Source organism: Triturus cristatus, chromosome 3_1 (assembly GCF_964204655.1).
Source record: "Triturus cristatus chromosome 3_1, aTriCri1.1, whole genome shotgun sequence".
Taxonomy (NCBI): Eukaryota; Metazoa; Chordata; class Amphibia; order Caudata; family Salamandridae; genus Triturus; species Triturus cristatus.
This window is the reverse complement of record NC_140583.1, coordinates 1,118,932,914-1,118,958,934: the sequence shown is the minus strand read 5'-3', so window position 1 is coordinate 1,118,958,934 and position 26,021 is coordinate 1,118,932,914.

Below are 26,021 nucleotides of genomic sequence, written 5' to 3'. Positions count from 1 at the left end.
AGCATATCTCTAACTCCCAATCTAAGGATAGCAATTATTAAATGGAGTAAGGTAATCCAATGTTAGTCAATGGGAAAGATAGATCTTACAACAGGTTAGGTGTTTTTCACTGCCAGGACATGTAAAACTTAAGTACACATGTCCTAGTCTTTAAATACAATGCACCATACCCTACGAACCTTTAGCGCCTAACTTAAGGGTGTGTTATAACTTTAGAAAAAAAAGTTCAGGCCTAGCATAAGTTGATTTTGCCAGGTTGAAATAGCTGTTTAAAACTGTGATACAGGCTGCCGTGGAAGACCTGATACATGTTTTAAAGTGCTACTTCAGTGGGTAGCACAATGCTTGTTACAGGCACACTAGTAGCATTTAGCTTACATGCCCTGGGGACATGTAGTACCATTTACTAGGGACTTACTTGTAAAATAAATGTGACATTTAGGTGTAGGCCAATTGTACCATGTTTTAACGAGGGAGCACAAGCACTTTAGCACTGGTTAGCCATGGGAAAAGTGCACAGAGACTTAAAGTCAACAAAAACAAATTCAAGATAAAGGAGATGTGAAGGCAAGAAGTTTGGTTGAATACCATGCCAAGGATATCAAGTCTAACAGTCATCACAAGCAGAAACCTGACAGACTCTTCTATTATGGGCCCAGGTAAGGAACGGAAATGCACCTTTACATATTCTGAGCTAGATGTCCAGGCCAAGGAGGTGGTAAGACACCAGGGCTGTCTAATGTACCATCTCATGCTGAATAAACAACCAAAAACAAACATGCCTGTGGAAGGAATTAATGGACAAAATCAATGCTTAATCAACATAGCCTCATGATGCTGAGAACATTGAAACAGGTTCCAACCTTGAAATTCTAGGTACTTAAGTGAGTTGTCGAGCACGAGCACTAAGACATGGCCACTGGTGATAGCTTTCCACTTCAGGTCAACCTCATGCCGTGGGAAGAAACAATTATGGCCATCCTCAAGATGTCTGGAGAAGAAGACATGAAAGAAGGTATCAAGGTCAGAAGGATCCAATGTATGAGACATGAGAGTTATAATGAAAGTACATGTGGTTGGTAAAACGTTGACTTGGCTGAGAATCAAAATGATTGTGAAGAGTGACCGATGTAATTTATTATACATATTCACATTGATCCATGTATGTAATGTCATAGGGGCTAACATCTCTCCAATAGTACTGCTGACTACAACAATACTAACACACAGTCCTGATCTTGAAAATGCACTGTCTTAATTTTCATGATGAACTGTTGATCTGTCTATCAAGCACATTAAGGATGATGTGTCACCACAGTATTACTGAAGTTGATTCTCATCAGGATCATCACATTGTAGTTTCATCCAGACTGCCTACTACAGTAGTTCAATTTACACAGATCCAGAAATACAAAATGAGCAGCAAGCCCAATAAACAGCAACCCCTCCATTTGTCCTAAAATAAATAATGTCCAAAAGAACATTGTGTACTCACTATGTGCACCCGTTGCTCAAGGATGTGACCGAATGCCACAGTGTAGAAAACACATATAGTAGTGCACAAAAAGGTTGTAACAATGTAAAAGAGCCCAAATCAAAATGTAGAATGTTCCATATCTTCTTTATTGTGCTTGTACTGTAGACATATAATTCAAGTGCTACAGCCACAAACAAAGCCAATGTGCTTCAATCGCACTGTGAAGTTTTTCAGGGCTGTAATTTAACAAACACAAACACATACTTAAATAAAAATACATATACAATATATAATATGCCAAAACTATGATAAACTTAAAGTAAAAAACAATCAATACCTAGCCTCCGAGAATAGAGGAAGGATATTTTCTTTTAAAAGTATCCTACCACCTTCATTGATACAAAAAATGCAATAGACTCATAGAACTGTCTTTAAACCACTTTACAAACAGTAGCCACATGCATCATGGAGTAACAAACATGCCACCGCACATGTCTTATGTAGTACATGTTGCTGTTCCATCAAAATACATCCAACATTGTTTCTCATTCTGCACACTACAAAGCAAAATAAATTGTATAGCATACATCAACAGAAGGGAGAGATGTCAGAGTTCGTAGGTCCAGAAGTCAATAACAAAAAATATACAAATGTTAGACTCATGTACTGGTACATGTAATGGTAGAATTGGTAACATTAATAGATAAAGGAAAAGAGATGAAATAGACTAAGTCAATGTTTTCAAGTTAATGCACAGTTTATATTGCAGTATTGTTCTAACAATGAAAGAAAGAAGAAGAAAATACAATCCATCAACAACACACTAATACATCATTTAATGGACATTGGAAAGACTCATACTTTCAACTCATATGTCCATTGTGTGATTATTTGTTATCTTTGTGACAATAATTTAAATACATACCATTCTTATTATACACAGCCATCTCATAAATCTGTAATCCACCATATGGAAATATACCATATATGCACAGGGCACCTGTGAAAGTGCAAACCCTGGATACTTTTTATATCAGATCAGGCCACCCCTGTACTTGACACATACTGAGATAACACAGTCATCATGTGATTAAACCAAACACTAAAATAATATCAATGAAGAAAGAAACAACAATAGAAATATTGTTAATGACTTAAGGCCTAAATTAGATCTTAGCGGATGGGTTACTCCATCACAACATTGACAGATATCCCGTCCGCCTAATTAAAAATCCCATAATATCCTATGAGATTTATATTTTGGCAGACTGGATATCCGTCACTGTTGTGATCTCTGTGATCTAAATCAGGCCCTTAAACTCTTACAATATTACAATACATTGTATCATAGACATAGGTGATGGTATCGGCATATTTGGAGTGCAATATGCCCAATAATACTGCATCGTTAGAATTTGTACTTCAAACACAAACCAAGCAGCTGGGGATAATTAAGGCCACACAACCGAGATAGTCACTCAGGGTAGTACTAGGAAAAGCTCTTGCTCACCTCAAAGGTCCGCTGCTTATAGACCATATAATAGTACAGAATATACAAAAACAGGGAGGCAACACAAATATTGAATTCAACCAGCAAAAGAACAAAATCTTGAGTCTTCAGGAGATAGTTGAGATTTTTCTTTATTGGCTTCAACCAGATTAACAAGCAGTCAACGCATTTCTCCCTAAATAGGGCTTCAGCAGGGCAATCGTAACACCGCCAATTAGAACTTTTTTGTGGTGTGAATAGTCTCTCTGATACCGATGTCCCACACGAAGTTAGTAACAAACAAACTGTTTGGAGACCTTCAGTTGGTTAGAAAAACTTTCAAACAGAAGGTAGCTCAAAAAAGTCTATGGAGACGTGATCCAATAGTAACGTCCCGTAAACACTCGTGTGGACACTCAGTACTCCCTCACAAATGGTAGTCATGGAAAGTTATTGGTGTATACCATGTTCGGCTTACATGTCGGAAAACGAAGGACAGAGAAGGGGCTGAAGGGTCGTTAGTCAAACATGTACCTGTTAGTTAACTTCTACATAATTTACCTGGAAGGGGAAAGACAACCGCATTGAATAAAAGATTATCGCTCAGTGGGTGGTGGAAAGATGTGCTTTGCCGAAATAATTTGCCGGTTGAGGTCTTATTTTTTCTTACAGTATATTGCAACTGGGCTTCTTAATGATTTGAAGAACCACTGCATCGTGGCTATTCTGCATGTCAAACGTTGGATACATTGTTGCAGTACAACGTATCTGGCCATATAGTGTAATGCAGTAGCACAATAGGCCTAATTACGATGTCGGCATTGTTTAGGTACTGGGACCAACCGACCTCCTGTCGGCAGTCCCGACCAACCAATTAGGATGCGACTGAACACTGTTAGCTCGCACTCCTATTCTTCATAATGGGAACATGCATTCCGACCGGAATGCATGCTCTCATTGTAAAACGGCGAGGTGCAGTTCATTCCTGCACCCCATGGAAGGCACCTTAAGGTGACTGCCACAGGGTGCTGGGATCAACAGGCCCCCTCGGCCTGCAAGTGGAGGCTGTGCACCCATGAGGGCCCTGCTGGGGGCCCCACAAGTCGACTTGCTACAGCCTTTCTGTGTCAGAAAGGCCAGCACAGAAAGGCTGTAAGAATCCAACATTGTAATCCCTCTGGCGGAAAGAGCCGCCCTTGGGATTACTGAAGTCATTCTGACTGGCAGACAGGCTCTCTGAGCCTGTCGGACGCCAGGCATAAGGACCGGTAGGATTCCTTTCCGACCGAAACCATCCTAATTGGTCGGAAAGGAAAGGAATCCGACCAGCTGATTACGATGTGGTGGGAATGGCTCTGAACGACGCATCGTAATCAGCCCCTAAGAATGTATTCTTTTTGATTTTTTTTTCTAGGTGCTTGGGGGCCCCCAAAGACCTTTTCTGACAGCCTTTCTATGGCAGTTGGACTGCAATGGAAAGGCTGTCAGAAAGGAACATCATAATCCCTATGGTGGTGCCAGAAGCATGCATAGCTCCAATTATAGGGTATTACCTTCTGACCAATAGTCCAACAGGTTCCTTTATCTCATCAGAAGCATCGGTCAGTCCCTCCGCCCGCTGCCTTTGACCACCCGCATCATACTGCTGTGGTCGTACTACGGCACCAGATGTCAGACGGACTGCCACCGACAAGCTGTCAGTTGTGGTCCATCCGCCATTGTATTTGGGCGCAAATGTTTGTTAACATGAGGTAGAAGTCTAAACTTGCAAGCAATTTTGGATATTTAATTTATCCCTAAGTGTAGAGTAATTGTGCTCAGAAATAAACAATGTATTTTTGATTGCTTCAGCATAGAACATACATAGATCAAAGCCCTAAGACTTGTGTTCATTGTGTCTGTGCACCTTAAACTTAAGTGGCTTGTTTTTCTCTTTCCCTTTATGTTACCTTTCTATTTTGCAACTATAGTGAATTTAAATCAGGCTCAATGATTAACACTGCATGGATTGAATAATATCTGCCATTCTTTTCTCTTTTTTTTGCACTGCGGTTTATAAACTGTCCTAAGCCAGACACGGGCTGTCTCAGAGTTGTAAACTCAGAATTTGCCTTTGCTCAGAGCCTTCCGCAAAACTAAATTTGGCATCCCCTCCCACTCGTCCTCTTCTATTGAAAAATTGGGTGGAGTAGGAGAAAGATGGATGTGCCATAAAAAGAAAAACAAATACAAAGCAGAAAAAAGTGTCAGGAGACTTCAGAAAATAAGTGTTTAAACACAATTATCTTGGGTTGTAAGTCCTTACGCTGTCAGGAGCTCTAGCACCCCGCTGGAGGTCAGAGCCTTAGTCATGGGCCCAGCTCACACATGCTAAAGGCTTGCCCTGCTTACACCAATATATATATGGATCTTATATTCATGAAATTATCATCTAACTTGTGCTTTGAATCTGAGTACCCCAGTTTCTCCTTTGTTTTTTTGTGTCACAGTGGCTGATGCATTGTGCAGTGTACTTTTGTCGAGTCAGAAGCCAGACTATTCTACTGTGTGGTCTTACAGAGACGGGGGTGGCCTTGACAAGAGGTCAGGGACAGGACAAGTGGGACTTTGGATGCCCTACATTGCCTAAACTGCCCAGACCTGCCCACCCCACGCCCACCACCGCAGTGAGAATAATTCAATTACTCATCTGTTCTGATTGCCAGCCGGTCGGACTTGGGCCACAATATGGTGCGGTGCCTCATAGGCACCGCCATCCATATTAGGATGTGTGCGGCCTTTCATGGAAAGGCTGGCGGGGATTTGCTTTGGGGGCCCATTGCGGGCACCCGGGGGTTGGGGGGTGCACAAGGTGGCAGGCACCGCACAGTGCCTGCCATGTTGATCATGGAAATGCACAACATGGCAATTTGCCATTGCGGCGGGTGATGCTGTAAGCACTACCGGCCGCATTGTTAAACTGTGGAATGTGACCACCACGGTCGCATCCCAGTTTGCGGTGTGGGACCGCTGCATGTCTAGTGGCCGGTCCCAACAATCGACCCCTTTGTTTGTTTCTAATGTTGCACAATCTGGAGTGGAAATAGTAAATATTACCTCTCTGCATCCCAACACTTTCCATACTGTTGCACTTCCTGGCATTGGAATAGTAGATTTTACCCTTCCTCAATCCAACACTTTCCCTACTGCTGCACAGAGTGGAGTGGGAATAGTAAATTTGACCCCTAATCAATCCAACTTTGGGGCTGATTAAGATCTCTTCTGGACAGCATTCCTATTGAATCGGTCCCAGAATGCTTTCCGGACATCTCAGATCGACTGAGTGCTTTGTATGTATGCGGATGCTTCCAGATACGATTCTGTCAGACTCCCATTGACTTCAATGGGAGCCTGTGTACCGAACCAGAACTTGTTTAAAATTATAATATTTATAATTATTGATATTTTTAATGTGTATATATTTATATATATATTATATACATTTTATAGTATTACATTATTTGAAAAATTCTTAAATTACAATATAAATTAGAATTATTAGTTTAAGAATAGTTTTTCAATTAGAGATATGTAAATATATATATATATATATATTCACTGAAAAAACCATAGGTTTCACACATGTTATAGTTAGGAATTAGCATTTAAAAAACCTTGCAAATTCAGTGAAAAAACCATAGGTTTCACACACGTTATAGTTAGCTGGACATTTCACTCGTAAAAAACCAATGAAATTTCCCCGTTATAGTTAGTTAAGCTAACTATAACTCACGCGCCCGCAATGCACTGCTGATGACGTCACATATTACATCACTCATGACATGGTCAGTGACATCACTCATGACATCACTATGTTGAGACACCTTGAGGATGTGCATCCTAGGACACATGCACGACATACTAGGGGCAACCCTTCAGTAAGTCGAGCAAGCACATCCACAGCAGCTCAGCCGAGTCCTTCTTTGGAAGCTCAGCTGAGCCCTTCATCTGTGGGGGCACAATCACCTTTTTCTCAACCTCTGGAAATGAACCCTCGGTTTGGTAGGGTTACTATGCGGTGTTCATTTTGCCATGATCTAATTGTTCATAGGGAGACCAGTGTTTCCCTCATTAACAACAAAATAGATCAGCACAAATGTCCAACCAGCTAATGTTCCCATACTTCCTTTCCTCTGTCCCTGCATGAACACAACGGCTCTTTTAAGAGCCAACCTTACCTCTCAACTTTTTTTTATTTTTTCTTTAAAACTTTTTTTTATTTTTTTTTACCGTACGCGTACGGTAAGCGTATTTTTTTTTTTTTTTAAAAACACTAAAAATCAATTACCACATCTCAAGATCCTTGAGGAATTAATAACTAAATACTAAAAATCTTTTTGAGATAAAGTGGAAGAAAGAGACCTTCTAATTTCTCAGTTACCTGTCCCACCCAACAATTTAATTTTTAATTAAAATGTAATTGAAATTACTTGAAAAAATGGTTGGTTTTTTTTGAAAATTTTCTTTCACAATCTGAAAAAAAGAAAAAAGTATTAATATTTAATAAATCAATATATTACACAGTACACGTATTTACATATTTTTCCCCAAAATTTTTTGGCTTTTTTTTGCTGTTTTCAGAATATATTGCATTTCACTATAAATTGTGAAAGCAATTGCATTCATCATTTAACAGCGGGCAAAAAAAAAATAACAATCTCAAAGATTGTATAAAAAAAGCCCAGAATCTCTTTTAACTTAAACATAACATTATAGAAATGCATAATATTCTAAAAAAATATTAACTACTTATTTCTTTAAAATACCGTCTGACATTTTTGTTTCAGAAGTATAATCACAAAAATATATCTCAAATAACTCCACAATACATCTGGTTCCATTTCCTTTAGGCCAAATAGTAATTTTAAAATTCTTTTTTGATTAAATTTCCAATGGTAATCCAATAAAATTCTAAAGTTTAAATTGTACAGATCTCACCGATTCTCTGTAACATTTTGGTTTCTGAAAGATTAAATAATAATTAAATAAGTCCACAATACAATTGTTTACTTTTCCTCATGGCCAAATAGTAATTTTAAAAATCTTTTTTGAATAAATTTCCAATGGCAATCCAATAACATTCCAAAATGTAAATTGTGCAGATGTTACCGATTTTGTCTAAATTTTTGGTTTTCCAAAGTTTCATTAAAAATTTAAAAAGTCCACATTGCAATTGGTTACCTTTCCATTAGGCCAAATGATAATTTGAAAAATCATTTTTTAAGAAAATTCCAATGGTAATCCAATAAAATGATAAAATTGTTTTGTACACATCTAGCCAAGTCTCTCTAAAATTTAGGTTGAAAGGAAGATTAGATAGGAATTTGCTAAATCAAAAGGCAAACGTTGCTTGAAAATCAATTGGGAATCATTACACAGTGTCCAGCCTTTTTCACATTTAAGATAAACTGTGTAATGTCCAGAAGTAACAGTAGGTCCTTCATGGAAAATTATTGCAACTGTTACAAAAGTTTTTCCTGAAATTGATAATTGCTGTCCTGTAAACTTCTTTATTAAAGTATCCAATTTTGAACCATCAGCTTTACATCGTTGCATCATTAAAATTACATATTGTCCGTATTCCTTTAAAATTAACGTTGAAAACATTTCAGATTGACACTCACTGCATTCCATGTTATGATTAGCATCTTTAACTAATTTAGCAAACGTGACTGTTTTACTTTCTGGCAATGTTAAATAAATAAACCTTTCAGAATCAACATTAGAGCCACATGTACTGTAACAGTTTTTACAACTATGTTCCCATTTATAAGAGAGACCAAACAAATTTTCAATGGGAACCCCTTCTTCTTCCAGTACCTGAAGAAAAAACATCAAGAATTCCTGTGCGTCTTGCTGTACATTTTGAGAAAACTGTGTTCGTCCTGAACATACATCTAAAAGTTTTCTAATTTCAGTAGCACTTTCTATTTGAGTTTTATCATTACTCAGCTTTTGAAAAAGGAGACTCAAGTCATAACAGAATCTTTTTCTCTGATTTACTATTATCTGCTCTTGCACACTTTCCAGATAAAATGCAACATTCAGCACTACATTAGCGTAGCAGTTGACACCAGAGCTATTTGCAAAATGACATCCTACAACCTCTTCTTCATTTTCCTTTTTCTTTTTGCTTGCAATTACATCACTCCTCTTTTTTTCCTCCTCTCTACATCTTCATTACAGATATTCTCATTTCTCCTTTTACGAGAAACTACACGTTTCTCCAACACAGGATACTGACCTAAATGAGGAGCATAGGTTCTTCTTAATCTATTATACTCCTTTACACAATTTGTATCAGCACTAACTTTTGAGTCATCAAAGTCTATCATGAATAAACCAGATAATGTTTTCACTCGTGACAAAGCTACATAAGCCATACCTTCTTTGAACACAGTTGAACCAATGTTCACAAAAGCACAATCTACAGTCAATCCTTGAGACTTGTGAATAGTTACAGCATATGCTAGCGAAAACGGAAACTGCTTCCTACGTACATATAAGTCTTTCACAAGCATGAAACAAACTGAACAACGACAAATGTCTTTAACTTCTTCTATCTGATCAAATTTTATTTTTAAACATTCAATTACATCTTTTTTCTGATAATTAATAAAACCCACAACTCTTCCCATAGCTCCATTAACTAAACCTTTTTCAACATCCAAATTTCTCCTTAAAAATACTCTACAGTTCATGCAAACATATAGATTTTTTTCTAATCCAGCTGTTTTGGAAATGTTCTTCTCTAGTGAATCCAATTTATTTTTCAGTGTGCCTGTTAATGTGATAGTAATTCTTCCATCCTCAATTTTGTCCACTGCTTCCAATTTCCTGATATCTTCCTTTTCCTATTTTAAAAGCTCCTCATTGAATATTGAGCATTCACGTAGAGTTGGCATTAAGCAGATGACACTTTTCATTTCTGCAATGTTCTTGTATATCTTCTCTGCAACTATTTCTTCCTTTGGAAATAAATTATGTAGCATCCTACTCTGTAATGCTTTTTTGCCAACTTCTGTGAGTAGTCCAATTCTGATATCTTTCAGAATACTTCCATATTCTTCATCGTTTGCTTGCCTCATATTAGTAGTAAGTTCCTTGTACTCAAAGAAGGACCAAATATTTGCATTACCGATGCTTCCCAATGACTTCTTTGTGTCTTCATGTGTCACAGTATTAAACACTGGTTGTCCTTTAACTGGAGTAAGTTGTAGAAGATCCCCAAAAACGATGACATGTTTTCCACCAAATAACACGTCATAGTCTGTCCTTAGAATTTGCTGCATTCTTAAATGCACAAAGGCAAGCATTAAGTTTGATACCATGCTCACCTCATCAATAATGAGAACTTGCATCTTCTTCAATACTCTTGAAACTTCCAAGCATGCTTCTCCAGTTAGCTTGTTGTATTGTATTTTGTTCTCATGCTCCACTGGTAACATTAGCAAACGATGTAAGGTGATTCCTTTTATGTTATAGGCTGCTAACCCAGTTGGAGCAGTAACCACACAAGACAAAGTAGAATCTGTTTTTTGCTGTAGGTAGCTTCTGATGACTTTTATTAGGAAACTTTTTCCAGTTCCAGCTTGTCCACTTACATACATCCTGATTGGATGAAATGATGTGCATGAGCACTCTTTCTTTTCATGTGGAAATCCGTGATCAATTTTGCTTCTGATCTCTTCATAAATTTGTTGCTGCTCTTCATTCAGTTGTCTTTCCAAATTTTGTAAGTCTATAAATTCTTCTTGAGCTTGATTCATAGCCGTTTCCACTTCATTCATGGCTATTGATGCTTCATTTTCAACGATTGGTTGTCCTAGGGGATCTTGACTGAGTGTTCCTGAACTTTGGCTGTCTTGAGAACTGTCTCTAGCTACTTCAGCTGCAATTGTAGTTTCCTGTTCAATTTCTTCATTTAACATTTGCAGATAAGTTGAGAATGTACTGCATTGTATACTGTCTTTGCAAGCATTAAAAGAATCTTCATAGCTTTGAAATTCTCCCAGTAGTTCATCCTCTGTACGCCATGGTTTAAACAGCTTTAAAAGAGCCAAGTAGTAAAATTCCTTTTTGTCAGTAGTGTCCCAACTCAGCTTCCTGTGATTTATCAAACTTCCTTTTGTTTGATTCACCAAACATCCTTCCTCACCAATGACTTTATATTTTCCATTGTTGATGTCTTCTGCGGCTTTCCGTGAATAAATGTAGTTCTGCAGCACTTCATAGAGACACATGTTCTCCAGATGATGACTTCTTTTTGGATAATATGTGTCCAACATGTTTGATTTCAAAATATCTGTACTTTCTGGGTCATTCTCGGCCAAATATTCAATTTCTCCAACAGATTTCAGTACCCGATTTCTCATTGCTGCAAGGCCTAAACTTGCCAAAATTATTCTTCTTGATTTCGAGTAGAGACTTGCAGAAGATAACCTATCTGAACATTCGTAGGATCCAATTTCTCGATGCGATAACATCTTTAAACTGAAACTGTACAGCTCCTTACTGACAGTCTTCTCGTGAGAAATCTCTTCCCACATTTCTTTCAATTCAGTTTTTTCAGATTTAGTAATGTAAGACGTTACATATCGAGCAACAGCAATGGAATTGTCAGCTACATACTGTATATCCATGTTAGCATTCCACATGGATAAAATGACTGGGTTGTAGTCATTTATATTTTTTGATTCTTCTTTTCTTTTTAAGTTGTAGGTATTCTTAGGTAATTTTCTTGTGATAGTATGTCTCACAGATGACATAAAACTGTTTACTCTTCCATTTGAAAGAACAGGTCTAGGAAATCCAAATCGACATTTAGTGTAGTATTTTTCTTTGCTCTTGTATTTCCGTCGACAGTATTTTCCACACCGATGACTTTGGAAACGTAAAACTTGCTCCTTTAACTTTTTCTCTTCTGTGCTTTTTGGTATAGCACATGTTGCATATTCTTCAATGTAAGATAACACTGCTTCATCAGTATCTGTTCCAAACTTTGGGGCATCCTTGATCCACAACAGCATATGAATATGAGGAGCACCTCTTGCCTGGTACTCTTTTCTCCAAAAGAAATCCACTACTTCTCCTAGAGGTGGATTTTTTTTATTGCAGATGAAGGACATCATAGCCTCAAATCTATGATTGAAATATCTGCAAACATTAACCGGATCCAATGAGCACAGTTCTCCTGCTGTCTTGTATTCGATGTTTTTAATGTTTGAATTTGCCTCTCGTAGAAAATCCAGTGAATCATCCCAAGCGTACTCAGCACAGCTGAGGGTAAGGAACCATGTTGGTGTTCCTAAATTCCGTAACATGCATTTTAATTCACCATGGCGTCGGTACCAATATTCATTTGTCCCACGCTGACAAGCCATCAGATTGATCAGTTGTGTTTCCAAATGATCATCTCGGTGCTGCACTTTCTCCATAAAATCCTTAGCAGACACATTTTGTAAATGTACTCCACTTTTTAAAAAGTGATTTACTGCATAAGATAGTGCAGACAAGTCGCTTTCAAATAAAAGATGGAACAAATAAGGAATACTTTGTCGAAATCTGGGATCTTCTGCATATAGTCTTGTAGTCCGATACTCAGAAGCTGGAATCTGTTCTGGACGTTCATCGTATCGTCCTCCTTTTCCTTTAGGAAACAGCTGGGAAAAACATCGAGCTTCCAAGCTCTCCTCCCATACACTCACGGGAGTTCCTTTTGCTTTCTTCATCTGAAACAGATCAATATTGTCTCCCATAACTTCTTTTGAATGAAGAGGATGTATGCTAAAATGTTCATAAATTTCTTCTTCCTTTGACTTTTTCAATTTGTCCAGTTGATGTTTCTGTGTCTTCTTGTAAATCTTCTTCTACTTCTTCTATATAAATTGATTCATACCATTTGTTATTCCTTTTCAAATACAAATTTGCTCTTTGTACTTTCCGTACATCTACCAGCTCCTGCCAAATCTTCTTATTCTTTGTAGGTACACCATTAACCAGAATAACTAATGGTTCAGTTTCCAAAGTATCCGCATCAATAGTTTCCATATTTTTTTTCAAATCCAAGGGCAAATACACCACTCTACCTTTTAAACCTCTCAGTAAATCTGAAGGAGGTAATTTACCAGTTTTGGGCTCCATACGTACTATGGTCTGGAACGGATGAACACATTGTATAAGTATAGACTCATATGTATTTAATTTAATTCAGAAAGTTCAGCAGGAATAGCATCCAATTCTAAATTATTATGGACAGCTCTGGTCGGCATTCTATTTTCCTCTAACTTGTTGTAACAGTATTTACAAATACGCTGATCTTCACCCAATTCAAAACAATTTTCTAGAAATGTATATGTGGCAAAATCTTTCCACTTATAATTATCTTCATTTTCACTCTTTCTGTAGAGATCAACATTCCTAGTTTGTTTTCTATAATGAGTTCTGCGGCAACAAATACAAGTAATATTTGGTCTTTCATTAGAGATTTTTTCAAATTTTGTTATGTGATCATTAAATGTCTTACTTACAGAGGGTTCTACATTCTCTTCCACTTCTTCCTCATTTACTGTGTCCTTTTCTGCACTGTTTTGTTCAGGACCAAAGTAACAAAACTGAATTTCATCAACAACCTTCTCTACATCTGATACCGATCCACGGAACAGAGCCCTATTCAATTCATCTAACTTTATTGCTGGACTTTTAGCAAAATACAACCGTCTCACAAACTTTCTCATTTCAGTATGATGAACAGCCAGCATCCTAAAATGATGGAAAACACTATTACACACTTTTCTAGATAAACAAGCCAGAGAATGACCCTGCAAACCAGTATTCTCTCTCACTCTGCATGGATCTAGACTTTGAAGCACCTTAATCTTCTGTTTTACACTTTTTTTACTATATTCTCTTAGAAACTCACGAAATTTATCAATAGATTCCTGACGCACAGTGCAAATACTTCTACAATTCCAAGTGTACACTGGGGCTTTTGGACGTCTCCCCATAGCCTCATCCGCCATCACTTGTACCTCATCTCTTGGAACCATTATCTCCTTCTCCATTATGCAACCATTTTTCACTTCATAAGCACGACCTCTGGTGTCAACTGCATGCAGCAAACTATTACTTTGAAAATAACTCTCTTCATTAAAAAAAGGTTCACTACTTGAACTATGCATCCATTTTCCTAAAAACACTTTACAAAAGTTTGTTCTGTTCACTACTCTTTTCCTTTTGCTTTGTGATTTCAGTACATTAACCATTTTATCTAATGTACGCATCCTATTCAAAATTAAAATGAATAGTTTCCTTTTTAATTCTAATGCCTTTGCTGCAATGGCTTCAATTTCTTTTTTTCTCTTGTAATATTTTGCCTTTTGCTTATATTTCTTGACATCCTTTATCAAATTGGACATAACTCTTCTCTGAAACATTTTTCTACGTATCTCTTTAAACGCTGTTTTTCTGTTTAAGTTAATCTTTATTGTTGCAGAAGGTATATTTGCATTAACTAAATTCTCAATTTTTTCCTGTTTTTTTCTATTGAAAACATTCTTTCCAGTACAGACATTTTGTACATTTTTCCTTTTTTTGAAGATGTTCTTTAAAAAATCTTTTGTCTGCTTACCAGAAGATTTGTTCTTTTTCCCAACATGAGCATCTCCAACTAACTTAGGTTCTCCAGTTGTCTTCAAATATAGGTTTTTTTTGTGGTCTTTCTTTAGTCTGGATTTTGTAGGCATCTTAAATTTTGTTCACTGCTCTTCAGCAATACCTGAAAAAAACTAAAAAAAAATTCATTTATTTTATTTAAATATATTACTACATTTTTTATGATCTTTTCAAATCTTAAAATACTATGTACCCCTTTCCTACAAGTGAAAATCACAATAACACCATCACAAATTAAATATCTAAAAACAATTCCTGTGTGCACACAGAGTCATGGTTTGAAATTAGGCAGAAAACGAAATTTCTTTGCCAATTGCAAAGCATACTTTCTACTACTTTTTTGGCAAGTGATAAGTACTTTTACAGTCTGACACATTTTGAATCCACTTTTCAGATTCTGAAAACAGCACATGTCCAAACAGCTTTTTCAGAACAGCAACATGTGTAACCTGGGTGACTGACTACACTCCAGCAAGGGCAACCAGCCTTAGTGATGCTTAATGTATTTGCATTACTGATTAAAACCTCAAACCCCACTCGGTTGTGAATACTGTGCTTGATTCCACAGGATAAGCAGCTGGGTGTGTGCAAAGAGTCTGCTTCTGCATAAAAAAATAGTTCCTACTTTCCATCTATTGCAAATGTAAAATCACCAGAGCAATACCAAACACCTTTGTGAGACCAGCAACATGTGTAACCTGGGTGACTGACTACACTCCAGCAAGGGCAACCAGCCTTACTGATGCTGAATGTATTTGCATTACTGACTGAAACCTCAAACCCCACTCGGTTGTCATTACTATGCATGATTCCACAGGATAAGCAGCTGGCTGTGTGCTAAGAGTCTGCTTCTGCACAAAAAAATGGCTCCCCCTTTACATCTAATGCAAATGTAAATTCACCAAAGCAATACGCAATAAATCTCTGCCTGTAATTCCTATTTGCACACAGAGTCATGTTTTCATATTAGTCACAGAACAAAATTTCTTTGCCAATTTGAAAGCACACTTACTACTCTTTTTTTTGGCAAGTGATAAACACTTTTACAGACTGACACATTATGAATCCACTTTTCAGATTCTGATAAAAGCACATGTCCAAACTGCTTTTTAAGACCAGCACCATGTGTAACCTGGGTGACTGAATACACTCCAGCAAGGGCAACCAGCCTTAGTGATGCTGAATGTATTTGCATTACTGACTGAAACCTCAAACCCCACTCGGTTGTGAATACTATCCATGATTCCACAGGATAACCAGCTGGCTGTGTGCTAAGAGTCTGCTTCTGCACAAAAAAATGGCTCCCCCTTTCCATCTAATACAAATGTAAAATCACCAGAGCAATACGCAATAAATCTCTGCCTGTAATTCCTATTTACACACAGAGTCATGTTTTCACATTAGTCACAAAACGAAATTTCTTTGCCAATTTGAAAGCACACTTACTACTCTTTTTTTTGGCAAGTGATAAACACTTTTACAGACTGACACATTATGAATCCACTTTTCAGATTCTGATAAAAGCACATGTCCAAACTGCTTTTTAAGACCAGCACCATGTGTAACCTGGGTGACTGACTACACTCCAGCAAGGGCAACCAGCCTTAGTGATGCTGAATGTATTTGCATTACTGACTGAATCCTCAAACCCCACTCGGTTGTGAATACTATGCATGATTCCACAGGATAAGCAGCTGGCTGTGTGCTAAGAGTCTGCTTCTGCATACAAAAAAATGGCTCCCCCTTTACATCTAATGCAAATGTAAAATCACCAGAGCAATACGCAATAAATCTCTGCCTGTAATTCCTATTTGCACACAGAGTCATGTTTTCATATTAGTCACAAAACAAAATTTCTTTGCCAATTTGAAAGCACACTTACTACTCTTTTTTTTGGCAAGTGATAAACACTTTTACAGACTGACACATTTTGAATCCACTTTTCAGATTCTGAAAACAGCACATGTCCAAACTGCTTTTTAAGACCAGCACCATGTGTAACCTGGGTGACTGACTACACTCCAGCAAGGGCAACCAGCCTTAGTGATGCTGAATGTATTTGCATTACTGACTGAAACCTCAAACCCCACTCGGTTGTGAATACTATCCATGATTCCACAGGATAAGCAGCTGGCTGTGTGCTAAGAGTCTGCTTCTGCATACAAAAAAATGGCTCCCCCTTTACATGTAATGCAAATGTAAAATCACCAGAGCAATACGCAATAAATCTCTGCCTGTAATTCCTATTTGCACACAGAGTCATGTTTTCATATTAGTCACAAAACGAAATTTCTTTGCCAATTTGAAAGCACACTTACTACTCTTTTTTTTGGCAAGTGATAAACACTTTTACAGACTGACACATTTTGAATCCACTTTTCAGATTCTGAAAACAGCACATGTCCAAACTGCTTTTTGAAACCAGCACCATGTGTAACCTGGGTGACTGACTACACTCCAGCAAGGGCAACCAGCCTTGGTGATGCTGAATGTATTTGCATTACTAACTGAAACCTCAAACCCCACTCGGTTGTGAATACTATCCATGATTCCACAGGATAACCAGCTGCCTGTGTACTAAGAGTCTGCTTCTGCATAAAAAAAACCTCCCCCTTTCCATCTAATGCAAATGTAAAATCACCAGAGCAATACCAAACAGCTTTCTGAGACCAGCAACATTTGTAACCTGGGTGACTCACTACACTCCAGCAAGGGCAACCAGCCTCACTGATGCTGAATGTATTTGCATTACTGAGTGCAACCTCAAACCCTTAAAGTATTCCTTATTTTTACCAGTACACCTTACATTTTCGTGAAAACATAGTCCATATTATTTTACATGTTCCTCACATTTAAATTTCTCCCAAAACAGAAAATAATAAACACAACTTCAACAAAAGTAATTCCAATTCTATTATTCATTTCTTAATTTACCATATACATCCCCTCTCAAACTCTAAACTCACCTTTAAAATTAGTTAATTGTAAAAGAAATGTGGCACTCAAACAGCAGATTATCAGAGCCAGGATCTCTGTTCTGTTCACCTCTCTCCTCTCAGCAGAACCAGATAATGGCAAACTTTCCCTCTCTTTTTCCACACATATACATGTTAATTTCAAATCTCAGTGCTTCCCCCTTTTTTTCAAATGTAATCACACATTTCTATTGGTTGAAAACCAACCCTTTTCCAAAAGTACCCTTCCCCCAACTTGACTTCTGCCTAGTACCCTTCCCCCAACTTGACTTCTGCCTGCTACCATAGCAACAGCTCATGGAACACTGCTGTGTGGAGTTAGGTCAGAAGTTCAGCAGACAATGTTTCATTTTCAAAGTGCAAGAGTGCTTGACTTTTCAAACCTAACAGCAAATCCATAGTACTGTTCTTTGGTAACACATTTTTCTGTACCAATACAAAACATGCTTCTATAAATTTACACATACAGCCTAGTTTTTATTCTAGAATGGTATGAAACAGCCAATCAGTTCTTTTTTTTATAAAAAAAATATGTATGCCTCCATTTCCAAACTGTCTTTCATTTCTTTTTACCATTCTACTGAATTACACCTCCTGAGTGCATCCAGTTCTCCTTTGAAGATGTTCACAGTGTGGATTGTAGGGCACAGCTATGTCTTCTGGAGTGAAAAGTATGCAGAGAAAACAGATATGGTGAGAGACCTTGCTTTGCCAAATGTAGACATTAAATGGATTGGTCAGAGAGGGTTAAAGTGGCACCAATTGATGCCATTGGTGAAATCCTTCATGCAAATCCAACACCCTGACCTCATAATAGTGCACTGTGGTGGCAATGACCTAGGCACTTTGACTGGGGTAGGTCTGGAAATGCTTATGAAGGAGACCTTTGCACAACTGTTTTCACTTTTCCCTAAAACTGCCTTTGTGTTTTCTAACATATGCCAAAGGCAAAAATGGAACTGGTCCAATCATTTTTGTCCACAGATTGACAAAGCAAGAAAGCACGTCAACAAATCTGTTTCTGCTTTCCTCCGTGACTATGGTATGGGTTCCATTTACCACAACAACTTGCGTTACGACATGCAAGACATTTATAGAGGAGATGGTGTACACTTCACTGATGAAGGGAACAGAGTCTTCCTCTTGAACCTTAGACTCTGCATCTGTACTTACTTGTAGGTACCAATTAAAAATCACTTCATAAACACAACGGCTCTTTTTAGAGCCCCCTAATATCTAAACACTTAAATCTGCATTTCATTTCATTATTTTTTTTTTTTTTACCGTACGCTTACGGTGAGCTTACCGTACACGTACCCCGCGATTTTTTTTAAAATCAATAAATGTTTTCTTTGTACTTTTCTGTCCTTCTTTGACCCCCTTACAAATGTTAGGGGGTCTGTAACTCTCTTCCTTGCCCCCTTTTCAAGTTAATACCCTTTTTTTCTGAGTGAAATACACAAAATGGCGGCCGCCGCTTCCTGGTTTCGACCGATTCGAATGTTTACTAAGATCTAAGAGCCAATCAGAATCGCGCTCGCGCACGTCACCGTACGCGTACGGTAAGCGCACCGTAAGCACACCGTAAGCTGGCTCAGATATATATTGATTTAAAGGCTATTTTCTCAGAATCTACTGAACAGATTTACACCAAACCTACAAAAGGCACTTCCTTGACCTGAGGACTACCTCTCTGCCAAATTTCACGTAATTCTGTTCAGCCGTTCGGGCTGTAGCTGTGTCTAAAGGTCCTATGGAAAAATGCATGGGAAAAACGCGTTTTGGGACCCCCCTATTATCTCAGCCCCCGCTTGACGAATCCCCCCGAGACTTTCAGGGTAGGAGCGGAGCGTAGCGCCCCACCTATTTTGAAAATTTCGCGAGGATTCGTCGACCGGCGCCAAAGTTATTCCAAATTGAATGTTGCGGATTTCCTATGGAAACAGGGTCCTAACTATAACTACCTACTGGCAACCGCCAGTAGGTAATATATATAGATATAATATATATATATATTAATATGTGTTTCTTTAGCTATTTAAAAAAAGGTTTTCTGTTATATTTGTTGAAATATATATTTAATGTATTTTATTTTTATTAAATGATTGTCACTGTTTAATATATACATTTATGTATATTAAAAATGATATTTAATATATTGAATACAATGATATTAATGACACTGATATTTTTTCACCAATATTTTTGTACTTACCATTATAAGTATAGGATGGCAATATTTTTAACATCAATATTGTGGTCCTTATATTTTGTTATAGATATAATTTCATAGCTGATATTTTATCAGTGAACTGATAAATATTCACAGAAACACAATTTCCTTATATTATAATTTTTGTACTAGATGGTTTTACTTTAAAACTGTATGTCTACGGAAATGTAGTGGCCAGTTCAGTGGAAAATGTGTAGTCTGTAAATGACAAGGCACTACGACACCATGCTTTGGTTACATTAAAAAATCAACCTGCCTCATGTTTGATAAAGGTAGATAGGTCGCTAAAGTTTGTCATTTAAAAAAATTGGGGCGCAGTTCTAAAAATTTTGGGATGCAGCAGCCTAGATTATTTTGTTCTTTCTGTGAGAGAGTGTAGCTGTGCCTCATTTCAGTGACAGTGCTGGGAGTCCAAAGCCCCATTCCCTATGACCTCAACTCCTTCTCCCAGCAGAAATACAAAATGGAAAATCACGTAAGGTTGGTACATCCGGGATACCCAAACTTACCATCACCAAATAGCATTTTATCGCAATGGGCAGAAAACAACTGGCGCTGCTAGATAGACTCAATTTCCCATATCCTGCATAAACACTCCCAAATTAGACAATCAAATCATTATTGAAACAGTATTTCTTAAATAGCCAGCATGCCTGTTTGGAAACACCTGCATTTGAAGCTGCTTCTTTCTAACAATAGTATGTGTTCCTTGTTTGTCCTCATGATAGGGCCAACTTTTATGCCCGTGTTGCCCCGATTAGGTACTCTAGATTTACTGATCATTATAATTTCCTTTTTTAAATATTTTAATTAGGCACTGTAAAACTAGCTATGAGACTTATGGTGGCATGGACAGTTCAGCAGTGATTAGCTCATTCAGATCTAACCCCATTTAAAGAAATGATTGGGTTGCACACTAGTAATCTTCATTAATCCGATTCACCTACTTCTCCATTAAGGTACAAAATCCATGAGGTAGGGCCTGGATTCCTCACCTGGAAACCCTGTTCAAGATTTTCAAATTTTTCTTCACCTGCTGTCCATGCATAATTCTATCAATAGATCTTACACCATTCACAAGGTGCGTGAATACCAAGCCAAAGCTCAAGGGTCTCAGATAAAGTACCCTCAGATTGCAGCAGGGACATATTGCAGAGAAGGTGGATACTCGAAATAATGTAGATTGCAATTGTCACTTGTAATAAGGTGGACAGATGTCAATCACCATTGTGAGTACACATTCCTCAAACTTTAAATCAAGCCCAAACTGTCTTTCATCTGCATTGAAGTACCTTGACTGAAAAAGAGGAGAGTCTGAGGGCCTAATTACGAGTTTGTCGCGGGCGCACTGGCTCAATGCTGGCTCCATTGCACCAAATACGTGCATAGATTGCTGGCAGTCCTTTGGCCTTTCCCATATCAGTGCCTTGAACACAGGAACTGCAATGGGAACGGCCAAAAGGTTTTAGCAAGGCATGGAGGTGACGTCCATGCTGTGCTGGAACTGGGAGCAATACAGACAGGGGGGCAAATGAATGTATCCCCATAACAGGGGGATATGGGGCCCTCAAGGGCTCCCTTTGTACATGCACTGCCAGCCTTTTCATGGCTGCACTCCGATGCTCTGCCAGTCCCTGCTCAGCATTATGCATTCTGGCACTCCTGCGCCAGCCCCAGAGAACAACTGTTCGCAGCCGGTGGTCCACCCCGATATGATTTTCAAAGTCGTAATCGTTAAAACAGTGTACTGCCACTCCTCCGCCACCACGGGTCTGATGGTTGCAAGATGGCCAGACTCGTAATAAGTCCCTAAGATCCCAGTTCATGTGATTAGTGGGATATGGCTAACAAAGATGATTACATGGAAAAGAGGACCAATATAAAAAAAAAAGCGCATAATGTTTTAGCATAACAGACAGGCAGACACACAGAAACAAACACACACACATGCACACACACACTTTTGCATGCAAAGAAGAGGGGTTTAACTACCTATCTCTTCGCACTAAAATAAAGGCAAGCTAGTATGCAGATAACCTTCACTTATATGCCAACAATTAAATTGAACGTTAAGCAGAAGAGAAGGACCTTCTTCTACAAGGCAAAAAATCTGGGAGTCATCTTTGACACCACCCTTTCATTCTCCCATCATGTGAAAGCGATCACCTCAACTATCTGTTATACATTGAAGGTTTTGAGGAAAACTTTCCCCTTTATACCACTGGACCTGTGGAAAACAGTGGTCTCAGCACTAGTCCTGTCGAGGCTGAACTACTGCAATGGCCTTCTGATTGGAATAAACTGCAAGTTATACAGAACTCTGCCACCCGATAGCTCTTTGGAATGACAAAATATTCTTCTGCAAAGGCGGCCCTCAATGCTCTACATTGGATTCCAGTGGAAAAACTGATTAATTTTAAGTCACTTTGCATTGCCTTTAAGGCACTGCATTATCAGGGTCCCGCATATCTGATTGACCATTTTCGCTGGTATACACTGACCAGAATACTGCGGTCCTCTTCACACAAGTTGGTGGAGGTCCCCAAATCACAAATTTCAAACTGGGGTGGCAAAAGTCTTTTAAATATCCCTGCCAGATTGTGGAATCATCTGCCATACAGACTTAAAAATGTGCCTGACCTGATCTCTTTCAGGAAGGCATTTTATGGCATAAATTCTGCTATATTTTTAGACTTTAGCACCTCTTTATCACACAACTGTCATGATCTTGGATGACTAGCGCTTAGATGCCTCAGAGTATTAGCTGCTCTATACAAATAAATAGATAAACGATTATGTCAGAACATGGGTATCGTAGTCCCAAAGTACCGTGTTCAAGCCAAAAGAAACAATAAATATAGTAAGAACATTAGATTTAGATTTTGAGTGACGCATATACATGAAGGAGCATAAGAGCCAGGAAGGGCAATATAGGGCCTCACTAGGATGCTGGGACTGCCTGACTACAAGTCAGCAGTCCCGTCAGCCAAATCAGGATGCGACCACGTAGGTCGCAATGTCTATATTTTGTATTGCGGAGGGTGCTGCGGTCCGCAGCACATGCCGCAGTGCAAAAAATAGATATTACACATATCCCTGCCTTGCGTGTCAAGCACCATGCTGTGCCTGACACATGGTGCAGGTATATGTTTAGGTGCCCCCCTAAACCCCAAACTGATGGCCCTCTATGGGTCCCAATGTCCCTTTCGGCCAGCCTTTTCATTGCGGGTAAACTGGCATAAAACGGCCTGCGGGGAGGGACATCAAAATTTCTATGGCGGTGCCTGGCAGGTACCGCCACCATTGTAGGGATCGATATTCCCTCCGACAGGGTTCATGAGCCCTTGGATCAGTGGCAGTTGGCCTCACTGACTGCCACCCATCTGCCCGCCATTCTAACGTGGTGGACGTGAAATAATAATGCGATGGCAGTCTCACCGTCATCGTAATCAGGCCCATAGTCACAGGGCTCCAAGTAGACTCGGACCAATACACATAGAGACATCCATGTACAAAGATACCACAAGTGCAGAAACCCATACTCAAAACTGTCACAAGCTGAGTTTAATTGTCAATGTGACAAATGCATCCACTATGCAAGGATCTGGGTTTTGTCACCATGGTCACAATTTCAAACACCAGAGGGTCTATTCTATTCAGCCTTTCATTTGCCTTTTTTCAATTGTATTAAGTTGTGGCCTTTGAAGAGAAACAAATTATTGTCTGATATACAGTACAACGGAAATTTCTCAGAAATGCGTGCTTTAGGAACAATGCATTTTATGTTATAAATATAGTCACTCTCACACATGAAACACAGATGCAGGTACTCATGCAGACATACTGTGGTGCCTTTCGGGTAATATCTGTCTATCTATCTATCTATCTATCTATCTATCTATCTATCTATCTATCTATCTATCTATCTATCTATCTATCTATCTATCTATCTATCTATCATCTATCTATCTATCTATCTATCTATCTATCTATCTATCTATCTATCTATCTATCTATCTATCTATCTATCTATCTATCTATCTATCTATCTATCTATCTATCTATCTATCTATCCATGTGTAGATGTATTTCTCTATATAATCTATATGTTCTATTTCTCTCTGCCTCTTTCTCTCTCTATCTCTCTGCATACACTCATACACACACACACACACATTTATATGTTATATTCTATGTATACAGAATGGTAAATCATTTTTAATGCACAAATAATACACTAGAACCCTCAATGAAGAAATGTATTGTACATTTTATATGAAGCATAGAATGTGATCAGACAAAATAAGCATTTTTGAGTTTTGAAAGAACAGTGAGAGACAGGAAGAAGGAAGAGGAAGTTGAACAAATAAGTAAGGAAAATAAAAGAAATGTGAAAGGATAAAGGAAACCTTGCAGAAAATTATTGGAAAGGCCTATGTGTAAATAAGAACAAATCAGCTCAAGCAAGACTATGTGCTGTACTTTCATATCTAGGGAAATATAATGTTATTCAGAGACTAATGTAATCATGTATGAATATAGTTTTTTTTAAGGAGGATTAAAAATCACTGTAAAGTACCCGTCAGAATATTTAGATAAGAAGAAAGAAAATGTCATCCCACCATATCCCTTGTATTAATCATTTGTGTGGATGACAGAGTTGCAGTGTCCCTTCTGTGGCTGTGCCAAATAACATTTTAAATTTGGCAAAGGTAAAATTAATGTTTCAAATTATATCTTAACTGAGCATATGTCTGTTATCTTTTCCCAAAATCTGTTCCAAAAATATTTAACATTTATAAATGTAAAGAAAATATGTAATATATCACTATTATCTTAATTATAAGACCAACATGTGTTATCATTAGAAAATATAATCATATAAAGAAAATAGGGATTTATAAACAATCTTTACTAGAAGTGGAATGTTCTAGTGGTGCTAACAGAGCAGGAGGTGGAGAATATATTTGAACAACTGTCATTCTATATCATATTAGGAAGAATCCAACTATAATGTTTTTGAAAAGTATTGCATTCAATACATTTTAAATAAATGTAAGAAGCTTTAACTTCTGTAGAAATGCTATAGGTTTTAAGAGAAGTTGTCATTTTCTGCCTGTTTGTTGCAATAGGATACAGCATAGTTTAAGAGGTGCTATTAACAATTCATATTTACAGTTGAAAATATTGGCAACACTAAACTTACATTATAGTTCAAGAAATTGATTATCAGAAATTAATTGACTAAGTCTCCCGATGCACATCCTATCCAATCTCACCAGTGTAGTACTCTTTTTCCAATCTTAAGATTTGTATGATGCAAAATGAAAGCTACTGTGGAGGTATAGGCTTTCCTGTGAGGATGGTAGGAGAAAAGGTTTAGCAATCAAACTAGAATGGTTTACAGATGAATAAGATAATGAATTAGGTATTTCTGCATTGTGGGATGCTAAGGGGCTGGAACTAAGGGTGTTAGTTGCTCGAATGGATCTAGAAGATGTAATGATTTATTTCCAGGGAAGTAACACAGCCAAACCAACATTTGGAGGAAAAGGGCAAATGTCAACTACTGGCTATATATTTCCATCAAAATATTTTTTGCAGAGGTGTAGGCATAGTACTATAATAGTAACACAGTGGAGTGATCACAATCCCCTATTTCTTGAAAGAATCTTTCCATTATCTAGTGATAGAAGTCCTCTATCAGATGATGGCATCAGCAAACACTCTGAAGATGGTTTGAGGTTAGTTTGGTGTATAAAAGATCCCTCCGCTACCTTAAGGGATCTACTGAAAAAGAATTTACCACTTATTCTGGAATGTCTAGATGATGAAACCTAGGGATGAGCTATTTCAATGCTATCAACAACTATGCTATAACATCAAGAATACTCTGTTGAAACCACCTATACCTGTGTCTAAAAACCCATGGTGGTTTGATGGGAAATACTCTGCTGCTAATCTGCACTTGAGGAAAATTTTAGCCAGCTCACTACAGGATATAGTAGCGATTAGGGAGACTAGGAAGTCTTACAGATCCACTATTAAAGAAAGGAACTGTATTTCTTTTAAGGATTGGGAGAAGTTAGAACTGGCTGCGGCACAAAAACCCCCTATTAATTTGTAACATTTCAG